Raw genomic sequence first — 19,455 nt, 5'->3', positions numbered from 1 at the left:
GAGGATGCAAGTGCGGCAACAGCCCACACAATTCACAAAGACAGGAAAAAAAAGAAGAATTTTTTTATTGTTTGTGGAGCGCACTTTGAGGGTTACACCACCCTTTAACAGACAGACGCACGCTTGTCGCTGCTGCTTTAAGGATGCAGGTGCAGCTACAGCCCACACATTTCACAAAGACAGAAAATTAAGAAGAATTTTTTTATTGTTTGGGGAGCGCACTTTGAGGGTTACACCACCCTTTAACAGACAGATGCATGCTTGTCGCTGCTGCTTTAAGGATGCAGGTGCGGCTACAGCCCACACATTTCACAAAGACAGAAAAAAAAAGAAGAATTTTTTTATTGTTTGTGGAGCACACTTTGAGGGTTACACCACCCTTTAACAGACAGACGCACGCTTGTCGCTGCTGCTTTAAGGATGCAGGTGCGGCTACAGCCCACACATTTCACAAAGACAGAAAATTAAGAAGAATTTTTTTATTGTTTGGGGAGCGCACTTTGAGGGTTACACCACCCTTTAACAGACAGATGCATGCTTGTCGCTGCTGCTTTAAGGATGCAGGTGCGGCTACAGCCCACACATTTCACAAAGACAGAAAAAAAAAGAAGAATTTTTTTATTGTTTGTGGAGGACACTTTGAGGGTTACACCACCCTTTAACAGACAGACGCACGCTTGTCGCTGCTGCTTTGAGGACAGTATCATATGCAGTGACAGTAGACTTGTCAGAAATTGTTGGCACGTCCTTCAGTCCGGACCAGATGTCCAAACCGGCCCTTGACTTATGACACAGGCGCACGCTTGGCGCTGCTACTGTGTTGGTGCACGTGCGGCTACATCGCACACAAGTCAAAAACACATAAAAAAATTAGTTTTTTATTTTTTGGAGCACTTTGAGGGTTACACCACCCTTTAACAGACAGACGCACGCTTGTTGATGCTGCTTTGAGGATGCAAGTGCGGCTACAGCCCACACAATTCACAAAGACAGGAAAAAAAAGAAGAATTTTCTTATTGTTTGTGGAGCACACTTTGAGGGTTACACCACCCTTTAACAGACAGATGCATGCTTGTCGCTGCTGCTTTGAGGACAGTATCATATGCAGTGACAGTAGATTTGTCAGAAATTGTTGGCACGTCCTTCAGTCCGGACCAGATGTCCAAACCGGCCCTTGACTTATGACACAGGTGCACGCTTGGCGCTGCTACTGTGTTGGTGCACGTGCGGCTACATCGCACACAAGTCGCAAACACATAAAAAATTTGTTTTTTATTTTTTGGAGCACTATGAGGGTTACACCACCCTTTAACAAACACACGCACGCTTGACGCTGCTGCTTTAAGGATGCAGGTGCTGCTACAGCCCACACATTTCACAAAGACAGAAAAAAAAGAAGATTTTTTTTATTGTTTGTGGAGCGCACTTTGAGGTTTACACCACCCTTTAACAGACAGACGCACGCTTGTCGCTGCTGCTTTGAGGACAGTATCATATGCAGTGACAGTAGACTTGTCAGAAATTGTTGGCACGTCCTTCAGTCCGGATCAGATGTCCAAACTGGCCGTTGACTTATGACACAGGTGCACACTTGGCGCTGCTACTGTGTTGGTGCACGTGCGGCTACATCGCACACAAGTCGCAAACATATAAAAAATTAGTTTTTTATTTTTTGGAGCACTATGAGGGTTACACCACTCTTTAACAAACACACGCACGCTTGACGCTGCTGCTTTATGGATGCAGGTGCGGCTACAGCCCACACATTTCACAAAGACAGAAAAAAAGGAAGAATTTTTTTATTGTTTGTGGAGCGCACTTTGAGGGTTACACCACCCTTTAACAGACAGACGTACTCTTGTTGCTGCTGCTTTGAGGACAGAATCATTTGCAGTGACAGTAGACTTGTCAGAAATTGTTGGCACGTCCTTTAGTCCAGACCAGATGTCCAAACCGGCCCTTGACTTATGACACAAGTGCACACTTGGCGCTGCTACTGTGTTGGTGCATGTGCGGCTACATCGCACACAAGTCACAAACACATAAAAAAAATAGTTTTTTATTTTTTGGAGTATTTTGAGGGTTACAAAACCCTTTAATAGACAGACGCATGCTTGTCGCTGCTGCTTTGAGGATGCAAGTGCGGCTACAGCCCACACAATTCACAAAGACAGGAAAAAAAAGAAGAATTTTTTATTGTTAGTGGAGCACACTTTGAGGGCTACACCACCCTTAAACAGACAGACGCACGCTTGTCGCTGCTGCTTTAAGGATGCAGGTGCAGCTACAGCCCACACAATTTGCAAAGACAGGAAAAAAAAGAAGAATTTTTTATTGTTTGTGGAGCACACTTTGAGGGCTACACCACCCTTTAACAGACACACGCACGCTTGTCACTGCTGCTTTAAGGATGCAGGTGCGGCTACAGCCCACACATTTCACTAAGACAGAAAAAAAAAATAACATTTTTTTATTGTTTGAGGAGCGCACTTTGAGTGTTACACCACCCTTTAACAGACACACGCACGCTTGTCGCTGCTCCGTTAAGGATGCAGGTGCGGCTACAGCCCACACATTTCACAAAGACAGAAAAAAAAAGAAGAATTTTTTTATTGTTTGTGGAGCACACTTTGAGGGTTACACCACCCTTTAACAGACTGACGCACGCTTGTGGCTGCTGCTTTGAGGACAGTATCATATGCAGTGACAGTAGACTTGTCAGAAATTGTTGGCACGTCCTTCAGTCCAGACCAGATGTCCAAACCGGCCCTTGACTTATGACACAGGCGCACGCTTGGCACTGCTACTGTGTTGGTGCATGTGCGGCTACATCGCACACAAGTCAAAAACACATAAAAAAATTAGTTTTTCATTTTTTGGAGCACTTTGAGGGTTACACCACCCTTTAACAGACAGACGCACGCTTGTTGATGCTGCTTTGAGGATGCAAGTGCGGCTACAGCCCACACAATTCACAAAGACAGGAAAAAAAAGAAGAATTTTTTTATTGTTTGTTGAGCACACTTTGAGGGTTACACCACCCTTTAACAGACAGATGCACGCTTGTCGCTGCTGCTTTAAGGATGCAGGTGCGGCTACAGCCCACACATTTCACAAAGACAGAAAAAAAAGAAGAACTTTTTTATTGTTTGTGGAGCGCACTTTGAGGGTTACACCACCCTTTAACAGACAGACGCACGCTTGTTGCTGCTGCTTTGAGGACAGAATCATTTGCAGTGACAGTAGACTTGTCAGAAATTGTTGGCACGTCCTTCAGTCCGGACCAGATGTCCAAACCGGCCCTTGACTTATGACACAGGCGCACGCTTGGCGCTGCTACTGTGTTGGTGCATGTGCGGCAACATCGCACACAAGTCACAAACACATAAAAAAAATAGTTTTTTATTTTTTGGAGCATTTTGAGGGTTACACCACCCTTTAACAGACAGACGCATGATTGTCACTGCTGCTTTGAGGATGCAAGTGCGGCTACAGCCCACACATTTCACAAAGACAGAAAAAAAAGAAGAATTTTTTTATTGTTTGGGGAGCGCACTTTGAGGGTTACACCACCCTTTAACAGACAGATGCATGCTTGTTGATGCTGCTTTGAGGATGCAAGTGCGGCTACAGCCCATACAATTCACAAAGACAGGAAAAAAAAGAATTTTTTTATTTTTTGTGGAGCGCACTTTGAGGGTTACACCACCCTTTAACAGACAGACACACGCTTGTCGCTGCTGCTTTAAGGATGCAGGTGCGGCTACAGCCCACACATTTCACAAAGACAGAAAAAAAAGAAGAAATTTTTTATTGTTTGGGGAGTGCACTTTGAGGGTTACACCACCCTTTAACAGACAGACGCACGCTTGTTGCTGCTGCTTTGAGGACAGAATCATTTGAAGAGACAGTAGACTTGTCAGAAATTGTTGGCACTTTCTTCAGTCCGGGCCAGATGTCCAAACCGGCCCTTGACTTATGACACAGGCGCTCGCTTGGCGCTGCTACTGTGTTGGTGCATGTGCGGCTACATCGCACACAAGTCACAAACACATAAAAAAAATAGTTTTTTATTTTTTGGAGCACTTTGAGGGTTACACCACCCTTTAATAGACACACGCACGTTTGTCGCTGCTGCTTTAAGGATGCAGGTGCGGCTACAGCCCACACAATTCACAAAGACAGGAAAAAAAAGAAGAATTTTATTGTTTGTGGAGCACACTTTGAGGGTTACACCACCCTTTAACAGACAGACGCACGCTAGTCGCTGCTGCTTTGAGGACAGTATCATATGCAGTGACAGTAGATTTGTCAGAAATTGTTGGCATGTCCTTCAGTCCGGACCAGATGTGCAAACTGGCCCTTGACTTATAACACAGGCGCACGCTTGGCACTGCTACTGTGTTGGTGCACGTGCGGCTACATCACACACAAGTCACAAACACATAAAAAAATTATTTTTTTATTTTTTGGAGCACTTTGAGGGTTACACCACCCTTTAACAGACAGACGCATGCTTGTTGATGCTGCTTTGAGGATGCAAGTGCAGCTACAGCCCACACAATTCACAAAGACAGGCAAAAAAAGAATAATTTTTTTATTGTTTGTGGAGCGCACTTTGAGGGTTACACCACCCTTTAACAGACAGACGCACGCTTGTCTCTGCTGCTTTAAGGATGCAGGTGCAGCTACAGCCCACACATTTCACAAAGACAGAAAAAAAAGAAGAATTTTTTTATTATTTGTGGAGTGCACTTTGAGGGTTACACCACCCTTTAACAGACAGACCCACGCTTGTTGCTGCTGCTTTGAGGACAGAATCATTTGCAGTGACAGTAGACTTGTCAGAAATTGTTGGCATGTCCTTCAGTCCGGACCAGATGTCCAAACCGGCCCTTGACTTATGACAGAGGCGCACGCTTGGCGCTGCTACTGTGTTGTTGCATGTGCGGCTACATCGCACACATGTCACAAACACATAAAAAAAATAGTTTTTTATTTTTTGGAGCATTTTGAGGGTTACACCACCCTTTAACAGACAGACGCATGCTTGTCACTGCTGCTTTGAGGATGCAAGTGCGGCTACAGCCCACACAATTCACAAAGACAGGAAAAAAAAGAGGAATTTTTTTATTGTTTGTGGAGTGCACTTTGAGGGTTACACCACCCTTTAACAGACAGACGCACGCTTGTCGCTGCTGCTTTGAGGATGCAAGTGCGGCTACAGCCCACATATTTCACAAAGACAGAAAAAAAAGAAGAATTTTTTTATTGTTTGGGGAGCACACTTTGAGGGTTACACCACCCTTTAACAGACAGATGCATGCTTGTTGATGCTGCTTTGAGGATGCAAGTGCGGTTACAGCCCACACAATTCACAAAGACAGGAAAAAAAAGAATAATTTTTTTATTGTTTGTGGAGCGCACTTTGAGGGTTACACCACCCTTTAACAGACAGATGCACGCTTGTCGCTGCTGCTTTAAGGATGCAGGTGCGGCTACAGCCCACACATTTCACAAAGACAGAAAATTAAGAAGAATTTTTTTATTGTTTGGGGAGCGCACTTTGAGGGTTACACCACCCTTTAACAGACAGATGCATGCTTGTCGCTGCTGCTTTAAGGATGCAGGTGCGGCTATAGCCCACACATTTCACAAAGACAGAAAAAAAAAGAAGAATTTTTATATTGTTTGTGGAGTGCACTCTGAGGGTTACACCACCCTTTAACAGACAGACGCACGCTTGTTGCTGCTGCTTTGAGGACAGTATCATATGCAGTGACAGAAGACTTGTCAGAAATTGTTGGCACATCCTTCAGTCCGGACCAGATGTCCAAACCGGCCTTTGACTTATGACACAGGCGCACGCTTGGCGCTGCTACTGTGTTGGTGCACGAGCGGCTACATCACACACAAGTCACAAACACATAAAAAAAATAGTTTTTTATTTTTTTGAGCATTTTGAGGCTTACACCACCCTTTAACAGACAGACGCATGTTTGTCGCTGCTGCATTGAGGATGCAAGTGCGGCTACAGCCCACACAATTCACAAAGACAGGAAAAAAAAGAATTTTTTTATTGTTAGTGGAGCACACTTTGAGGGTTACACCACCCTTTAACAGACAGATGCATGTTTGTCGCTGCTGCATTGAGGATGCAAGTGCGGCTACAGCCCACACAATTCACAAAGACAGGAAAAAAAAGAATTTTTTTATTGTTAGTGGAGCACACTTTGAGGGTTACACCACCCTTTAACAGACAGATGCATGCTTGTCGCTGCTGCTTTGAGGATGCAGGTGCGGCTACAGCCCACACATTTCACTAAGACAGAAAAAAAAAATAACATTTTTTTATTGTTTGAGGAGCGCACTTTGAGTGTTACACCACCCTTTAACAGACACACGCACGCTTGTCGCTGCTCCGTTAAGGATGCAGGTGCGGCTACAGCCCACACATTTCACAAAGACAGAAAAAAAAAGAAGAATTTTTTTATTGTTTGTGGAGCACACTTTGAGGGTTACACCACCCTTTAACAGACAGACGCACGCTTGTCGCTGCAGCTTTGAGGACAGTATCATATGCAGTGACAGTAGACTTGTCAGAAATTGTTGGCACGTCCTTCAGTCCAGACCAGATGTCCAAACTGGCCCTTGACTTATGACACAGGCGCACGCTTGGCACTGCTACTGTGTTGGTGCATGTGCGGCTACATCGCACACAAGTCAAAAACACATAAAAAAATTAGTTTTTCATTTTTTGGAGCACTTTGAGGGTTACACCACCCTTTAAAAGACAGACGCACGCTTGTTGATGCTGCTTTGAGGATGCAAGTGCAGCTACAGCCCACACAATTCACAAAGACAGGAAAAAAAAGAAGAATTTTTTTATTGTTTGTGGAGCACACTTTGAGGGTTACACCACCCTTTAACAGACAGATGCACGCTTGTCGCTGCTGCTTTAAGGATGCAGGTGCGGCTACAGCCCACACATTTCACAAAGACAGAAAAAAAAGAAGAATTTTTTTATTGTTTGTGGAGCGCACTTTGAGGGTTACACCACCCTTTAACAGACAGACGCACGCTTGTTGCTGCTGCTTTGAGGACAGAATCATTTGCAGTGACAGTAGACTTGTCAGAAATTGTTGGCACGTCCTTCAGTCCGGACCAGATGTCCAAACCGGCCCTTGACTTATGACACAGGCGCACGCTTGGCACTGCTACTGTGTTGGTGCATGTGCGGCAACATCGCACACAGGTCACAAACACATAAAAAAAATAGTTTTTTATTTTTTGGAGCATTTTGAGGGTTACACCACCCTTTAACAGACAGACGCATGCTTGTCACTGCTGCTTTGAGGATGCAAGTGCGGCTACAGCCCACACAATTCACAAAGACAGGAAAAAAAAGAATTTTTTTATTGTTAGTGGAGCACACTTTGAGGGTTACACCACCCTTTAACAGACAGATGCATGTTTGTCGCTGCTGCATTGAAGATGCATGTGCGGCTACAGCCCACACAATTCACAAAGACAGGAAAAAAAAGAATTTTTTTATTGTTAGTGGAGCACACTTTGAGGGTTACACCACCCTTTAACAGACAGATGCATGCTTGTCGCTGCTGCTTTGAGGATGCAGGTGCGGCTACAGCCCACACATTTCACTAAGACAGAAAAAAAAAATAACATTTTTTTATTGTTTGAGGAGCGCACTTTGAGTGTTACACCACCCTTTAACAGACACACGCACGCTTGTCGCTGCTCCGTTAAGGATGCAGGTGCGGCTACAGCCCACACATTTCACAAAGACAGAAAAAAAAAGAAGAATTTTTTTATTGTTTGTGGAGCGCACTTTGAGGGTTACACCACACTTTAACAGACACACGCACGCTTGTTGCTGCTGCTTTGAGGACAGAATCATTTGCAGTGACAGTAGACTTGTCAGAAATTGTTGGCACGTCCTTCAGTCCGGACCAGATGTCCAAACCGGCCCTTGACTTATGACACAGGCGCACGCTTGGCGCTGCTACTGTGTTGGTGCATGTGCGGCAACATCGCACACAAGTCACAAACACATAAAAAAAATAGTTTTTTATTTTTTGGAGCATTTTGAGGGTTACACCACCCTTTAACAGACAGACGCATGCTTGTCACTGCTGCTTTGAGGATGCAAGTGCGGCTACAGCCCACACAATTCACAAAGACAGGAAAAAAAAGAATTTTTTTATTTTTTGTGGAGCGCACTTTGAGGGTTACACCACCCTTTTACAGACAGACACACACTTGTCGCTGCTGCTTTAAGGATGCAGGTGCGGCTACAGCCCACACATTTCACAAAGACAGAAAAAAAAGAATAATTTTTTTATTGTTTGGGGAGTGCACTTTGAGGGTTACACCACCCTTTAACAGACAGACGCACGCTTGTCGCTGCTGCTTTGAGGATGCAAGTGCGGCTACAGCCCACACAATTCACAAAGACAGGAAAAAAAGAAGTAATTTTTTATTGTTTGGGGAGTGCACTTTGAGGGTTACACCACCCTTTAACAGACAGACGCACGCTTGTTGCTGCTGCTTTGAGGACAGAATCATTTGCAGAGACAGTAGACTTGTCAGAAATTGTTGGCACTTTCTTCAGTCCGGGCCAGATGTCCAAACCGGCCCTTGATTTATGACACAGGAGCTCGCTTGGCGCTGCTACTGTGTTGGTGCATGTGCGGCTACATCGCACACAAGTCACAAACACATAAAAAAATAGTTTTTTATTTTTTGGAGCACTTTGAGGGTTACACCACCCTTTAATAGACACACGCACGTTTGTCGCTGCTGCTTTAAGGATGCAGGTGCGGCTACAGCCCACACAATTCACAAAGACAGGAAAAAAAAGAAGAATTTTATTGTTTGTGGAGCACACTTTGAGGGTTACACCACCCTTTAACAGACAGACGCACGCTAGTCGCTGCTGCTTTGAGGACAGTATCATATGCAGTGACAGTAGATTTGTCAGAAATTGTTGGCATGTCCTTCAGTCCGGACCAGATGTCCAAACTGGCCCTTGACTTATAACACAGGCGCACGCTTGGCACTGCTACTGTGTTGGTGCACGTGCGGCTACATCACACACAAGTCACAAACACATAAAAAAATAATTTTTTTATTTTTTGGAGCACTTTGAGGGTTACACCACCCTTTAACAGACAGACGCATGCTTGTTGATGCTGCTTTGAGGATGCAAGTGCAGCTACAGCCCACACAATTCACAAAGACAGGCAAAAAAAGAATAATTTTTTTATTGTTTGTGGAGCACACTTTGAGGGTTACACCACCCTTTAACAGACAGACGCACGCTTGTCTCTGCTGCTTTAAGGATGCAGGTGCAGCTACAGCCCACACATTTCACAAAGACAGAAAAAAAAGAAGAATTATTTTATTATTTGTGGAGTGCACTTTGAGGGTTACACCACCCTTTAACAGACAGACCCACGCTTGTTGCTGCTGCTTTGAGGACAGAATCATTTGCAGTGACAGTAGACTTGTCAGAAATTGTTGGCATGTCCTTCAGTCCGGACCAGATGTCCAAACCGGCCCTTGACTTATGACAGAGGCGCACGCTTGGCGCTGCTACTGTGTTGTTGCATGTGCGGCTACATCGCACACATGTCACAAACACATAAAAAAAATAGTTTTTTATTTTTTGGAGCATTTTGAGGGTTACACCACCCTTTAACTGACAGACGCATGCTTGTCACTGCTGCTTTGAGGATGCAAGTGCGGCTACAGCCCACACAATTCACAAAGACAGGAAAAAAAAGAGGAATTTTTTTATTGTTTGTGGAGTGCACTTTGAGGGTTACACCACCCTTTAACAGACAGACGCACGCTTGTCGCTGCTGCTTTGAGGATGCAAGTGCGGCTACAGCCCACACATTTCACAAAGACAGAAAAAAAAGAAGAATTTTTTTATTGTTTGGGGAGCACACTTTGAGGGTTACACCACCCTTTAACATACAGATGCATGCTTGTTGATGCTGCTTTGAGGATGCAAGTGCGGCTACAGCCCACACAATTCACAAAGACAGGAAAAAAAAGAAGAATTTTTTTATTGTTTGTGGAGCGCACTTTGAGGGTTACACCACCCTTTAACAGACAGATGCACGCTTGTCACTGCTGCTTTAAGGATGCAGGTGCGGCTACAGCCCACACATTTCACAGAGACAGAAAATTAAGAAGAATTTTTTTATTGTTTGGGGAGCGCACTTTGAGGGTTACACCACCCTTTAACAGACAGATGCATGCTTGTCGCTGCTGCTTTGAGGATGCAGGTGCGGCTACAGCCCACACATTTCACTAAGACAGAAAAAAAAAATAACATTTTTTTATTGTTTGAGGAGCGCACTTTGAGTGTTACACCACCCTTTAACAGACACACGCACGCTTGTCGCTGCTCCGTTAAGGATGCAGGTGCGGCTACAGCCCACACATTTCACAAAGACAGAAAAAAAAAGAAGAATTTTTTTATTGTTTGTGGAGCACACTTTGAGGGTTACACCACCCTTTAACAGACAGACGCACGCTTGTCGCTGCTGCTTTGAGGACAGTATCATATGCAGTGACAGTAGACTTGTCAGAAATTGTTGGCACGTCCTTCAGTCCAGACCAGATGTCCAAACCGGCCCTTGACTTATGACACAGGCGCACGCTTGGCACTGCTACTGTGTTGGTGCATGTGCGGCTACATCGCACACAAGTCAAAAACACATAAAAAAATTAGATTTTCATTTTTTGGAGCACTTTGAGGGTTACACCACCCTTTAACAGACAGACGCACGCTTGTTGATGCTGCTTTGAGGATGCAAGTGCGGCTACAGCCCACACAATTCACAAAGACAGGAAAAAAAAGAAGAATTTTTTTATTGTTTGTGGAGCACACTTTGAGGGTTACACCACCCTTTAACAGACAGATGCACGCTTGTCGCTGCTGCTTTAAGGATGCAGGTGCGGCTACAGCCCACACATTTCACAAAGACAGAAAAAAAAGAAGAATTTTTTTATTGTTTGTGGAGCGCACTTTGAGGGTTACACCACCCTTTAACAGACAGACGCACGCTTGTTGCTGCTGCTTTGAGGACAGAATCATTTGCAGTGACAGTAGACTTGTCAGAAATTGTTGGCACGTCCTTCAGTCCGGACCAGATGTCCAAACCGGCCCTTGACTTATGACACAGGCGCACGCTTGGCGCTGCTACTGTGTTGGTGCATGTGCGGCAACATCGCACACAAGTCACAAACACATAAAAAAAATAGTTTTTTATTTTTTGGAGCATTTTGAGGGTTACACCACCCTTTAACAGACAGACGCATGCTTGTCACTGCTGCTTTGAGGATGCAAGTGCGGCTACAGCCCACACAATTCACAAAGACAGGAAAAAAAAGAATTTTTTTATTTTTTGTGGAGCGCACTTTGAGGGTTACACCACCCTTTTACAGACAGACACACACTTGTCGCTGCTGCTTTAAGGATGCAGGTGCGGCTACAGCCCACACATTTCACAAAGACAGAAAAAAAAGAATAATTTTTTTATTGTTTGGGGAGTGCACTTTGAGGGTTACACCACCCTTTAACAGACAGACGCACGCTTGTCGCTGCTGCTTTGAGGATGCAAGTGCGGCTACAGCCCACACAATTCACAAAGACAGGAAAAAAAAGAATTTTTTTATTTTTTGTGGAGCGCACTTTGAGGGTTACACCACCCTTTAACAGACAGACACACGCTTGTCGCTGCTGCTTTAAGGATGCAGGTGCGGCTACAGCCCACACATTTCACAAAGACAGAATAAAAAGAAGTAATTTTTTATTGTTTGGGGAGTGCACTTTGAGGGTTACAACACCCTTTAACAGACAGACGCACGCTTGTTGCTGCTGCTTTGAGGACAGAATCATTTGCAGAGACAGTAGACTTGTCAGAAATTGTTGGCACTTTCTTCAGTCCGGGCCAGATGTCCAAACCGGCCCTTGATTTATGACACAGGCGCTCGCTTGGCGCTGCTACTGTGTTGGTGCATGTGCGGCTACATCGCACACAAGTCACAAACACATAAAAAAAATAGTTTTTTATTTTTTGGAGCACTTTGAGGGTTACACCACCCTTTAATAGACACACGCACGTTTGTCGCTGCTGCTTTAAGGATGCAGGTGCGGCTACAGCCCACACAATTCACAAAGACAGGAAAAAAAAGAAGAATTTTATTGTTTGTGGAGCACACTTTGAGGGTTACACCACCCTTTAACAGACAGATGCACGCTAGTCGCTGCTGCTTTGAGGACAGTATCATATGCAGTGACAGTAGATTTGTCAGAAATTGTTGGCATGTCCTTCAGTCCGGACCAGATGTCCAAACTGGCCCTTGACTTATAACACAGGCGCACGCTTGGCACTGCTACTGTGTTGGTGCACATGCGGCTACATCACACACAAGTCACAAACACATAAAAAAATATTTTTTTTATTTTTTGGAGCACTTTTAGGGTTACACCACCCTTTAACAGACAGACGCATGCTTGTTGATGCTGCTTTGAGGATGCAAGTGCAGCTACAGCCCACACAATTCACAAAGACAGGCAAAAAAATAATAATTTTTTTATTGTTTGTGGAGCACACTTTGAGGGTTACACCACCCTTTAACAGACAGACGCACGCTTGTCTCTGCTGCTTTAAGGATGCAGGTGCAGCTACAGCCCACACATTTCACAAAGACAGAAAAAAAAGAAGAATTTTTTTATTATTTGTGGAGTGCACTTTGAGGGTTACACCAGCCTTTAACAGACAGACCCACGCTTGTTGCTGCTGCTTTGAGGACAGAATCATTTGCAGTGACAGTAGACTTGTCAGAAATTGTTGGCATGTCCTTCAGTCCGGACCAGATGTCCAAACCGGCCCTTGACTTATGACAGAGGCGCACGCTTGGCGCTGCTACTGTGTTGTTGCATGTGCGGCTACATCGCACACATGTCACAAACACATTAAAAAAATAGTTTTTTATTTTTTGGAGCATTTTGAGGGTTACACCACCCTTTAACTGACAGACGCATGCTTGTCACTGCTGCTTTGAGGATGCAAGTGCGGCTACAGCCCACACATTTCACAAAGACAGAAAAAAAAGAAGAATTTTTTTATTGTTTGGGGAGCACACTTTGAGGGTTACACCACCCTTTAACAGACAGATGCATGCTTGTTGATGCTGCTTTGAGGATGCAAGTGTGGCTACAGCCCACACAATTCACAAAGACAGGAAAAAAAAGAAGAATTTTTTTATTGTTTGTGGAGCGCACTTTGAGGGTTACACCACCCTTTAACAGACAGATGCACGCTTGTCGCTGCTGCTTTAAGGATGCAGGTGCGGCTACAGCCCACACATTTCACAAAGACAGAAAATTAAGAAGAATTTTTTTATTGTTTGGGGAGCGCACTTTGAGGGTTACACCACCCTTTAACAGACAGATGCATGCTTGTCGCTGCTGCTTTAAGGATGCAGGTGCGGCTACAGCCCACACATTTCACAAAGACAGAAAAAAAAAGAAGAATTTTTATATTGTTTGTGGAGTGCACTCTGAGGGTTACACCACCCTTTAACAGACAGACGCACGCTTGTTGCTGCTGCTTTGAGGACAGTATCATATGCAATGACAGAAGACTTGTCAGAAATTGTTGGCACATCCTTCAGTCCGGACCAGATGTCCAAACCGGCCTTTGACTTATGACACAGGCGCACGCTTGGCGCTGCTACTGTGTTGGTGCACGAGCGGCTACATCGCACACAAGTCACAAACACATAAAAAAAATAGTTTTTTATTTTTTTGAGCATTTTGAGGCTTACACCACCCTTTAACAGACAGACGCATGTTTGTCGCTGCTGCATTGAGGATGCAAGTGCGGCTACAGCCCACACAATTCACAAAGACAGGAAAAAAAAAGAATTTTTTTATTGTTAGTGGAGCACACTTTGAGGGTTACACCACCCTTTAACAGACAGATGCATGCGTGTCGCTGCTGCTTTGAGGATGCAAGTGCGGCTACAGCCCACACAATTTGCAAAGACAGGAAAAAAAAGAAGAATTTTTTATTGTTTGAGGAGCACACTTTGAGGGGTACACCACCCTTTAACAGACACACGCACGCTTGTCCCTGCTGATTTAAGGATGCAGGTGCGGCTACAGCCCACACATTTCACTAAGACAGAAAAAAAAAAAAAAATTTTTTATTGTTTGAGGAGCGCACTTTGAGTGTTACACCACCCTTTAACAGACACACGCATGCTTGTCGCTGCTCCGTTAAGGATGCAGGTGCGGCTACAGCCCACACATTTCACAAAGACATAAAAAAATAAGAATTTTTTTATTGTTTGTGGAGCGCACTTTGAGGGTTACACCACACTTTAACAGACAGATGCACGCTTGTTGCTGCTGCTTTAAGGGTGCAGGTGCGTCTACAGCCCACACATTTCACAAAGACAGAAAAAAAAGAATTTTTTTTATTGTTTGTGGAGCACCTTGAGGGTTACACCACCCTTTAACAGACAGATGCATGCTTGTCGCTGCTGCTTTCACGACAGTATCATATGCAGTGACAGTAGACTTGTTAGAAATTGTTGGCACGTCCTTCAGTCCGGACCAGATGTCCAAACCGGCCCTTGTCTTATGACACAGGCGCACGCTTGGCGCTGCTACTGTGTTGGTGCACGTGCGGCTACATCGCACAGAAGTCACAAACACATAAAAAAATAGTTTTTTATTTTTTGGAGCATTTTGAGGGTTACACCACCCTTTAACAGACAGATGCATGCTTGTCGCTGCTGCTTTGAGGATGCAAGTGCGGCTACAGCCCACACAATTCACAAAGACAGGAAAAAAAAGAAGAATTTTTTTATTGTTTTTGGAGCGCACTTTGAGGGTTACACCACCCTTTAACAGACAGACGCACGCTTGTCGCTGCTGCTTTAAGGATGCAGGTGCTGCTACAGCCCACACATTTCACAAAGACAGAAAAAAAAATAATTTTTTTATTGTTTGTGGAGCGCACTTTTAGGGTTACACCACCCTTTAACAGACAGATGCACGCTTGTCACTGCTGCTTTAAGGATGCAGGTGCGGCTACAGCCGACACATTTCACAAAGACAGAAAAAAAATAAGAATTTTTTATTGTTTGTGGAGCGCACTTTGAGGGTTACACCACCCTTTAACAGACAGATGCATGCTTGTCGCTGCTGCTTTAAGGATGCAGGTGCGGCTACAGCCCACACATTTCACAAAGACAGAAAATTAAGAAGAATTTTTTTATTGTTTGGGGAGCGCACTTTGAGGGTTACACCACCCTTTAACAGACAGATGCATGCTTGTCGCTGCTGCTTTAAGGATGCAGGTGCGGCTATAGCCCACACATTTCACAAAGACAGAAAAAAAAGAAGAATTTTTATATTGTTTGTGGAGTGCACTCTGAGGGTTACACCACCCTTTAACAGACAGACGCACGCTTGTCGCTGCTACTTTGAGGACAGTATCATATGCAGTGACAGAAGACTTGTCAGAAATTGTTGGCACATCCTTCAGTCCGGACCAGATGTCCAAACCGGCCTTTGACTTATGACACAGGCGCACGCTTGGCGCTGCTACTGTGTTGGTGCACGAGCGGCTACATCGTACACAAGTCACAAACACATAAAAAAAATAGTTTTTTATTTTTTTGAGCATTTTGAGGCTTACACCACCCTTTAACAGACAGATGCATGTTTGTCGCTGCTGCATTGAGGATGCAAGTGCGGCTACAGCCCACACAATTCACAAAGACAGGAAAAAAAGAATTTTTTTATTGTTAGTGGAGCACACTTTGAGGGTTACACCACCCTTTAACAGACAGACGCACGCTTGTCACTGCTGCTTTAAGGATGCAGGTGCTGCTACAGCCCACACATTTCACAAAGACAGAAAAAAAAATAATTTTTTTATTGTTTGTGGAGCGCACTTTTAGGGTTACACCACCCTTTAACAGACAGACGCACGCTTGTCACTGCTGCTTTAAGGATGCAGGTGCGGCTACAGCCGACACATTTCACAAAGACAGAAAAAAAATAAGAATTTTTTTATTGTTTGTGGAGCGCACTTTGAGGGTTACACCACCCTTTAACAGACAGATGCATGCTTGTCGCTGCTGCTTTAAGGATACAGGTGCGGCTACAGCCCACACATTTCACAAAGACAGAAAAAAAAATAAGAATTTTTTATTGTTTGTGGAGCACACTTTGAGGGTTACACCACCCTTTAACAGACAGATGCACGCTTGTCGCTGCTGCTTTGAGGACAGTATCATATGCAGTGACAGTAGACTTGTCAGAAATTGTTGGCACATCCTTCAGTCCGGACCAGATGTCCAAACCGGTCCTTGACTTATGACACAGGCGCACGCTTGGTGCTGCTACTGTGTTGGTGAACGTGCGGCTACATCGCACACAAGTCGCAAACACATAAAAAATTTGATTTTTATTTTTTGGAGCACTATGAGGGTTACACCACCCTTTAACAAACACACGCACGCTTGACGCTGCTGCTTTAAGGATGCAGGTGCGGCTACAGCCCACACATTTCACAAAGACAGAAAAAAAAGAAGAATTTTTTTATTGTTTGTGGAGCGCACTTTGAGGGTTACATCACCCTTTAACAGACAGATGCATGCTTGTCGCTGCTGCTTTAAGGATGCAGGTGCGGCTACAGCCCACACATTTCACGAAGACAGAAAAAACAAGAAGAATTTTTTTATTGTTTGTGGAGCGCACTTTGAGGGTTACACCACCCTTTAACAGACAGATGCACGCTTGTTGCTGCTGCTTTAAGGATGCAGGTGCGGCTACAGCCCACACATTTCACAAAGACAGAAAAAAAGAAGAATTTTTTTATTGTTTGTGGAGCGCACTTTGAGGGTTACATCACCCTTTAACAGACAGACGCACGCTTGTCGCTGCTGCTTTGAGGACAGTATCATTTGCAGTGACAGTAGAATTGTCAGAAATTGTTGGCTCGTCCTTCAGTCTGGACCAGATGTCCAAACTGGTCCTTAACTTATGACACAGGCGCACGCTTGGCACTGCTACTGTGTTGGTGCATGTGCGGCTACATCGCACACAAGTCACAAACACATAAAAAAAATAGTTTTTTATTTTTTGGAGCATTTTGAGGGTTACACCACCCTTTAACAGACACAAGCACGCTTGTCGCTGCTGCTTTAAGGATGCAGGTGCGGCTACAGCCCACACATTTCACAAAGACAGAATAAAAAGAAGAATTTTTTTATTGTTTGTGGAGCGCACTTTGAGGGTTACACCACCCTTTAACAGACAGACACACGCTTGTTGCTGCTGCTTTGAGGACAGTATCATATGCAGTGACAGTAGACTTGTCAGAAATTGTTGGCACGTCCTTCAGTCTGGACCAGATGTCCAAACCGGCCCTTGACTTATGACACAGGCGCACACTTGGCGCTGCTGCTGTGTTGGTGCACGTGTGGCTACATCGCACACAAGTCGCAAACACATAAAAAAATTAGTTTTTTATTTGGAGCACTTTGAGGGTTACACCACCCTTTAACAGACACACGCACGCTTGTCGCTGCTGCTTTAAGGATGCAGGTGCGCTACAGCCCACACATTTCACAAAGACAGAAAAAAAAAGAAGAATTTTTTTATTGTTTGTGGAGCGCACTTTGAGGGTTACACCACCCTTTAACAGACAGACGCACGCTTGTCGCTGCTGCTTTAAGGATGCAGGTACGGCTATAGCCCACACATTTCACAAAGACAGAAAAAAAAGAAGAATTTTTTTATTGTTTGTGGAGCGCACTTTGAGGGTTACATCACCCTTTAACAGACAGATGCATGCTTGTCGCTGCTGCTTTAAGGATGCAGGTGCGGCTACAGCCCACACATTTCACGAAGACAGAAAAAACAAGAAGAATTTTTTTATTGTTTGTGGAGCGCACTTTGAGGGTTACACCACCCTTTAACAGACAGACGCACGCTTGTTGCTGCTGCTTTAAGGATGCAGGTGTGGCTACAGCCCACACATTTCACAAAGACAGAAAAAAAGAAGAATTTTTTTATTGTTTGTGGAGCGCACTTTGAGGGTTACATCACCCTTTAACAGACAGACGCACGCTTGTCGCTGCTACTTTGAGAACAGTATCATTTGCAGTGACAGTAGACTTGTCAGAAATTGTTGGCACGTCCTTCAGTCTGGACCAGATGTCCAAACTGGCCCTTGACTTATGACACAGGCTCACGCTTGGCGCTGCTACTGTGTTGGTGCATGTGCGGCTACATCGCACACAAGTCACAAACACATAAAAAAAATAGTTTTTTATTTTTTGGAGCATTTTGAGGGTTACACCACCCTTTAACTGACACACACACGCTTGTCGCTGCTGCTTTAAGGATGCAGGTGCGGCTACAGCCCACACATTTCATAAAGATAGAAAAAAAAGAAGAATTTTTTTATTGTTTGTGGAGCGCACTTTGAGGGTTACACCCTCCTTTAACAGACAGACGCACGCTTGTCGCTGCTGCTTTAAGGATGCAGGTGCGGATATAGCCCACACATTTCACAATGACAGAAAAAAAAGAAGAATTTTTTTATTGTTTGTGGAGCGCACTTTGAGGGTTACATCACCCTTTAACAGACAGATGCATGCTTGTCGCTGCTGCTTTAAGGATGCAGGTACGGCTACAGCCCACACATTTCACAAAGACAGAAAAAAAGAGAAGAATTTTTTTATTGTTTGTGGAGCGCACTTTGAGGGTTACACCACCCTTTAACAGACAGACGCACGCTTGTCGCTGCTGCTTTGAGGACAGTATCATATGCAGTGACAGTAGACTTGTCAGAAATTGTTGACACGTCCTTCAGTCTGGACCAGATGTCCAAACTGGCCCTTGACTTATGACACAGGCTCACGCTTGGCGCTGCTACTGTGTTGGTGCATGTGCGGCTACATCGCACACAAGTCACAAACACATAAAAAAAATAGTTTTTTATTTTTTGGAGCATTTTGAGGGTTACACCACTCTTTAACAGACACACACACGCTTGTCGCTGCTGCTTTAAGGATGCAGGTGCGGCTACAGCCCACACATTTCACAAAGATAGAAAAAAAAGAAGAATTTTTTTATTGTTTGTGGAGCGCACTTTGAGGGTTACACCCTCCTTTAACAGACAGACGCACGCTTGTCGCTGCTGCTTTAAGGATGCAGGTGCGGCTATAGCCCACACATTTCACAAAGACAGAAAAAAAAGAAGAATTTTTTTATTGTTTGTGGAGCGCACTTTGAGGGTTACATCACCCTTTAACAGACAGATGCACGCTTGTCGCTGCTCCTTTAAGGATGCAGGTGTGGATATAGCCCACACATTTCACAAAGAC

This window comes from Taudactylus pleione, unplaced genomic scaffold (genome assembly GCF_031769625.1).
Source record: "Taudactylus pleione unplaced genomic scaffold, aTauple2 ptg000671l, whole genome shotgun sequence".
In the NCBI taxonomy this organism is placed as follows: domain Eukaryota; kingdom Metazoa; phylum Chordata; class Amphibia; order Anura; family Myobatrachidae; genus Taudactylus; species Taudactylus pleione.
The sequence above is the reverse complement of the archived record's forward strand: the minus strand, read 5'-3'. Positions refer to the sequence as shown.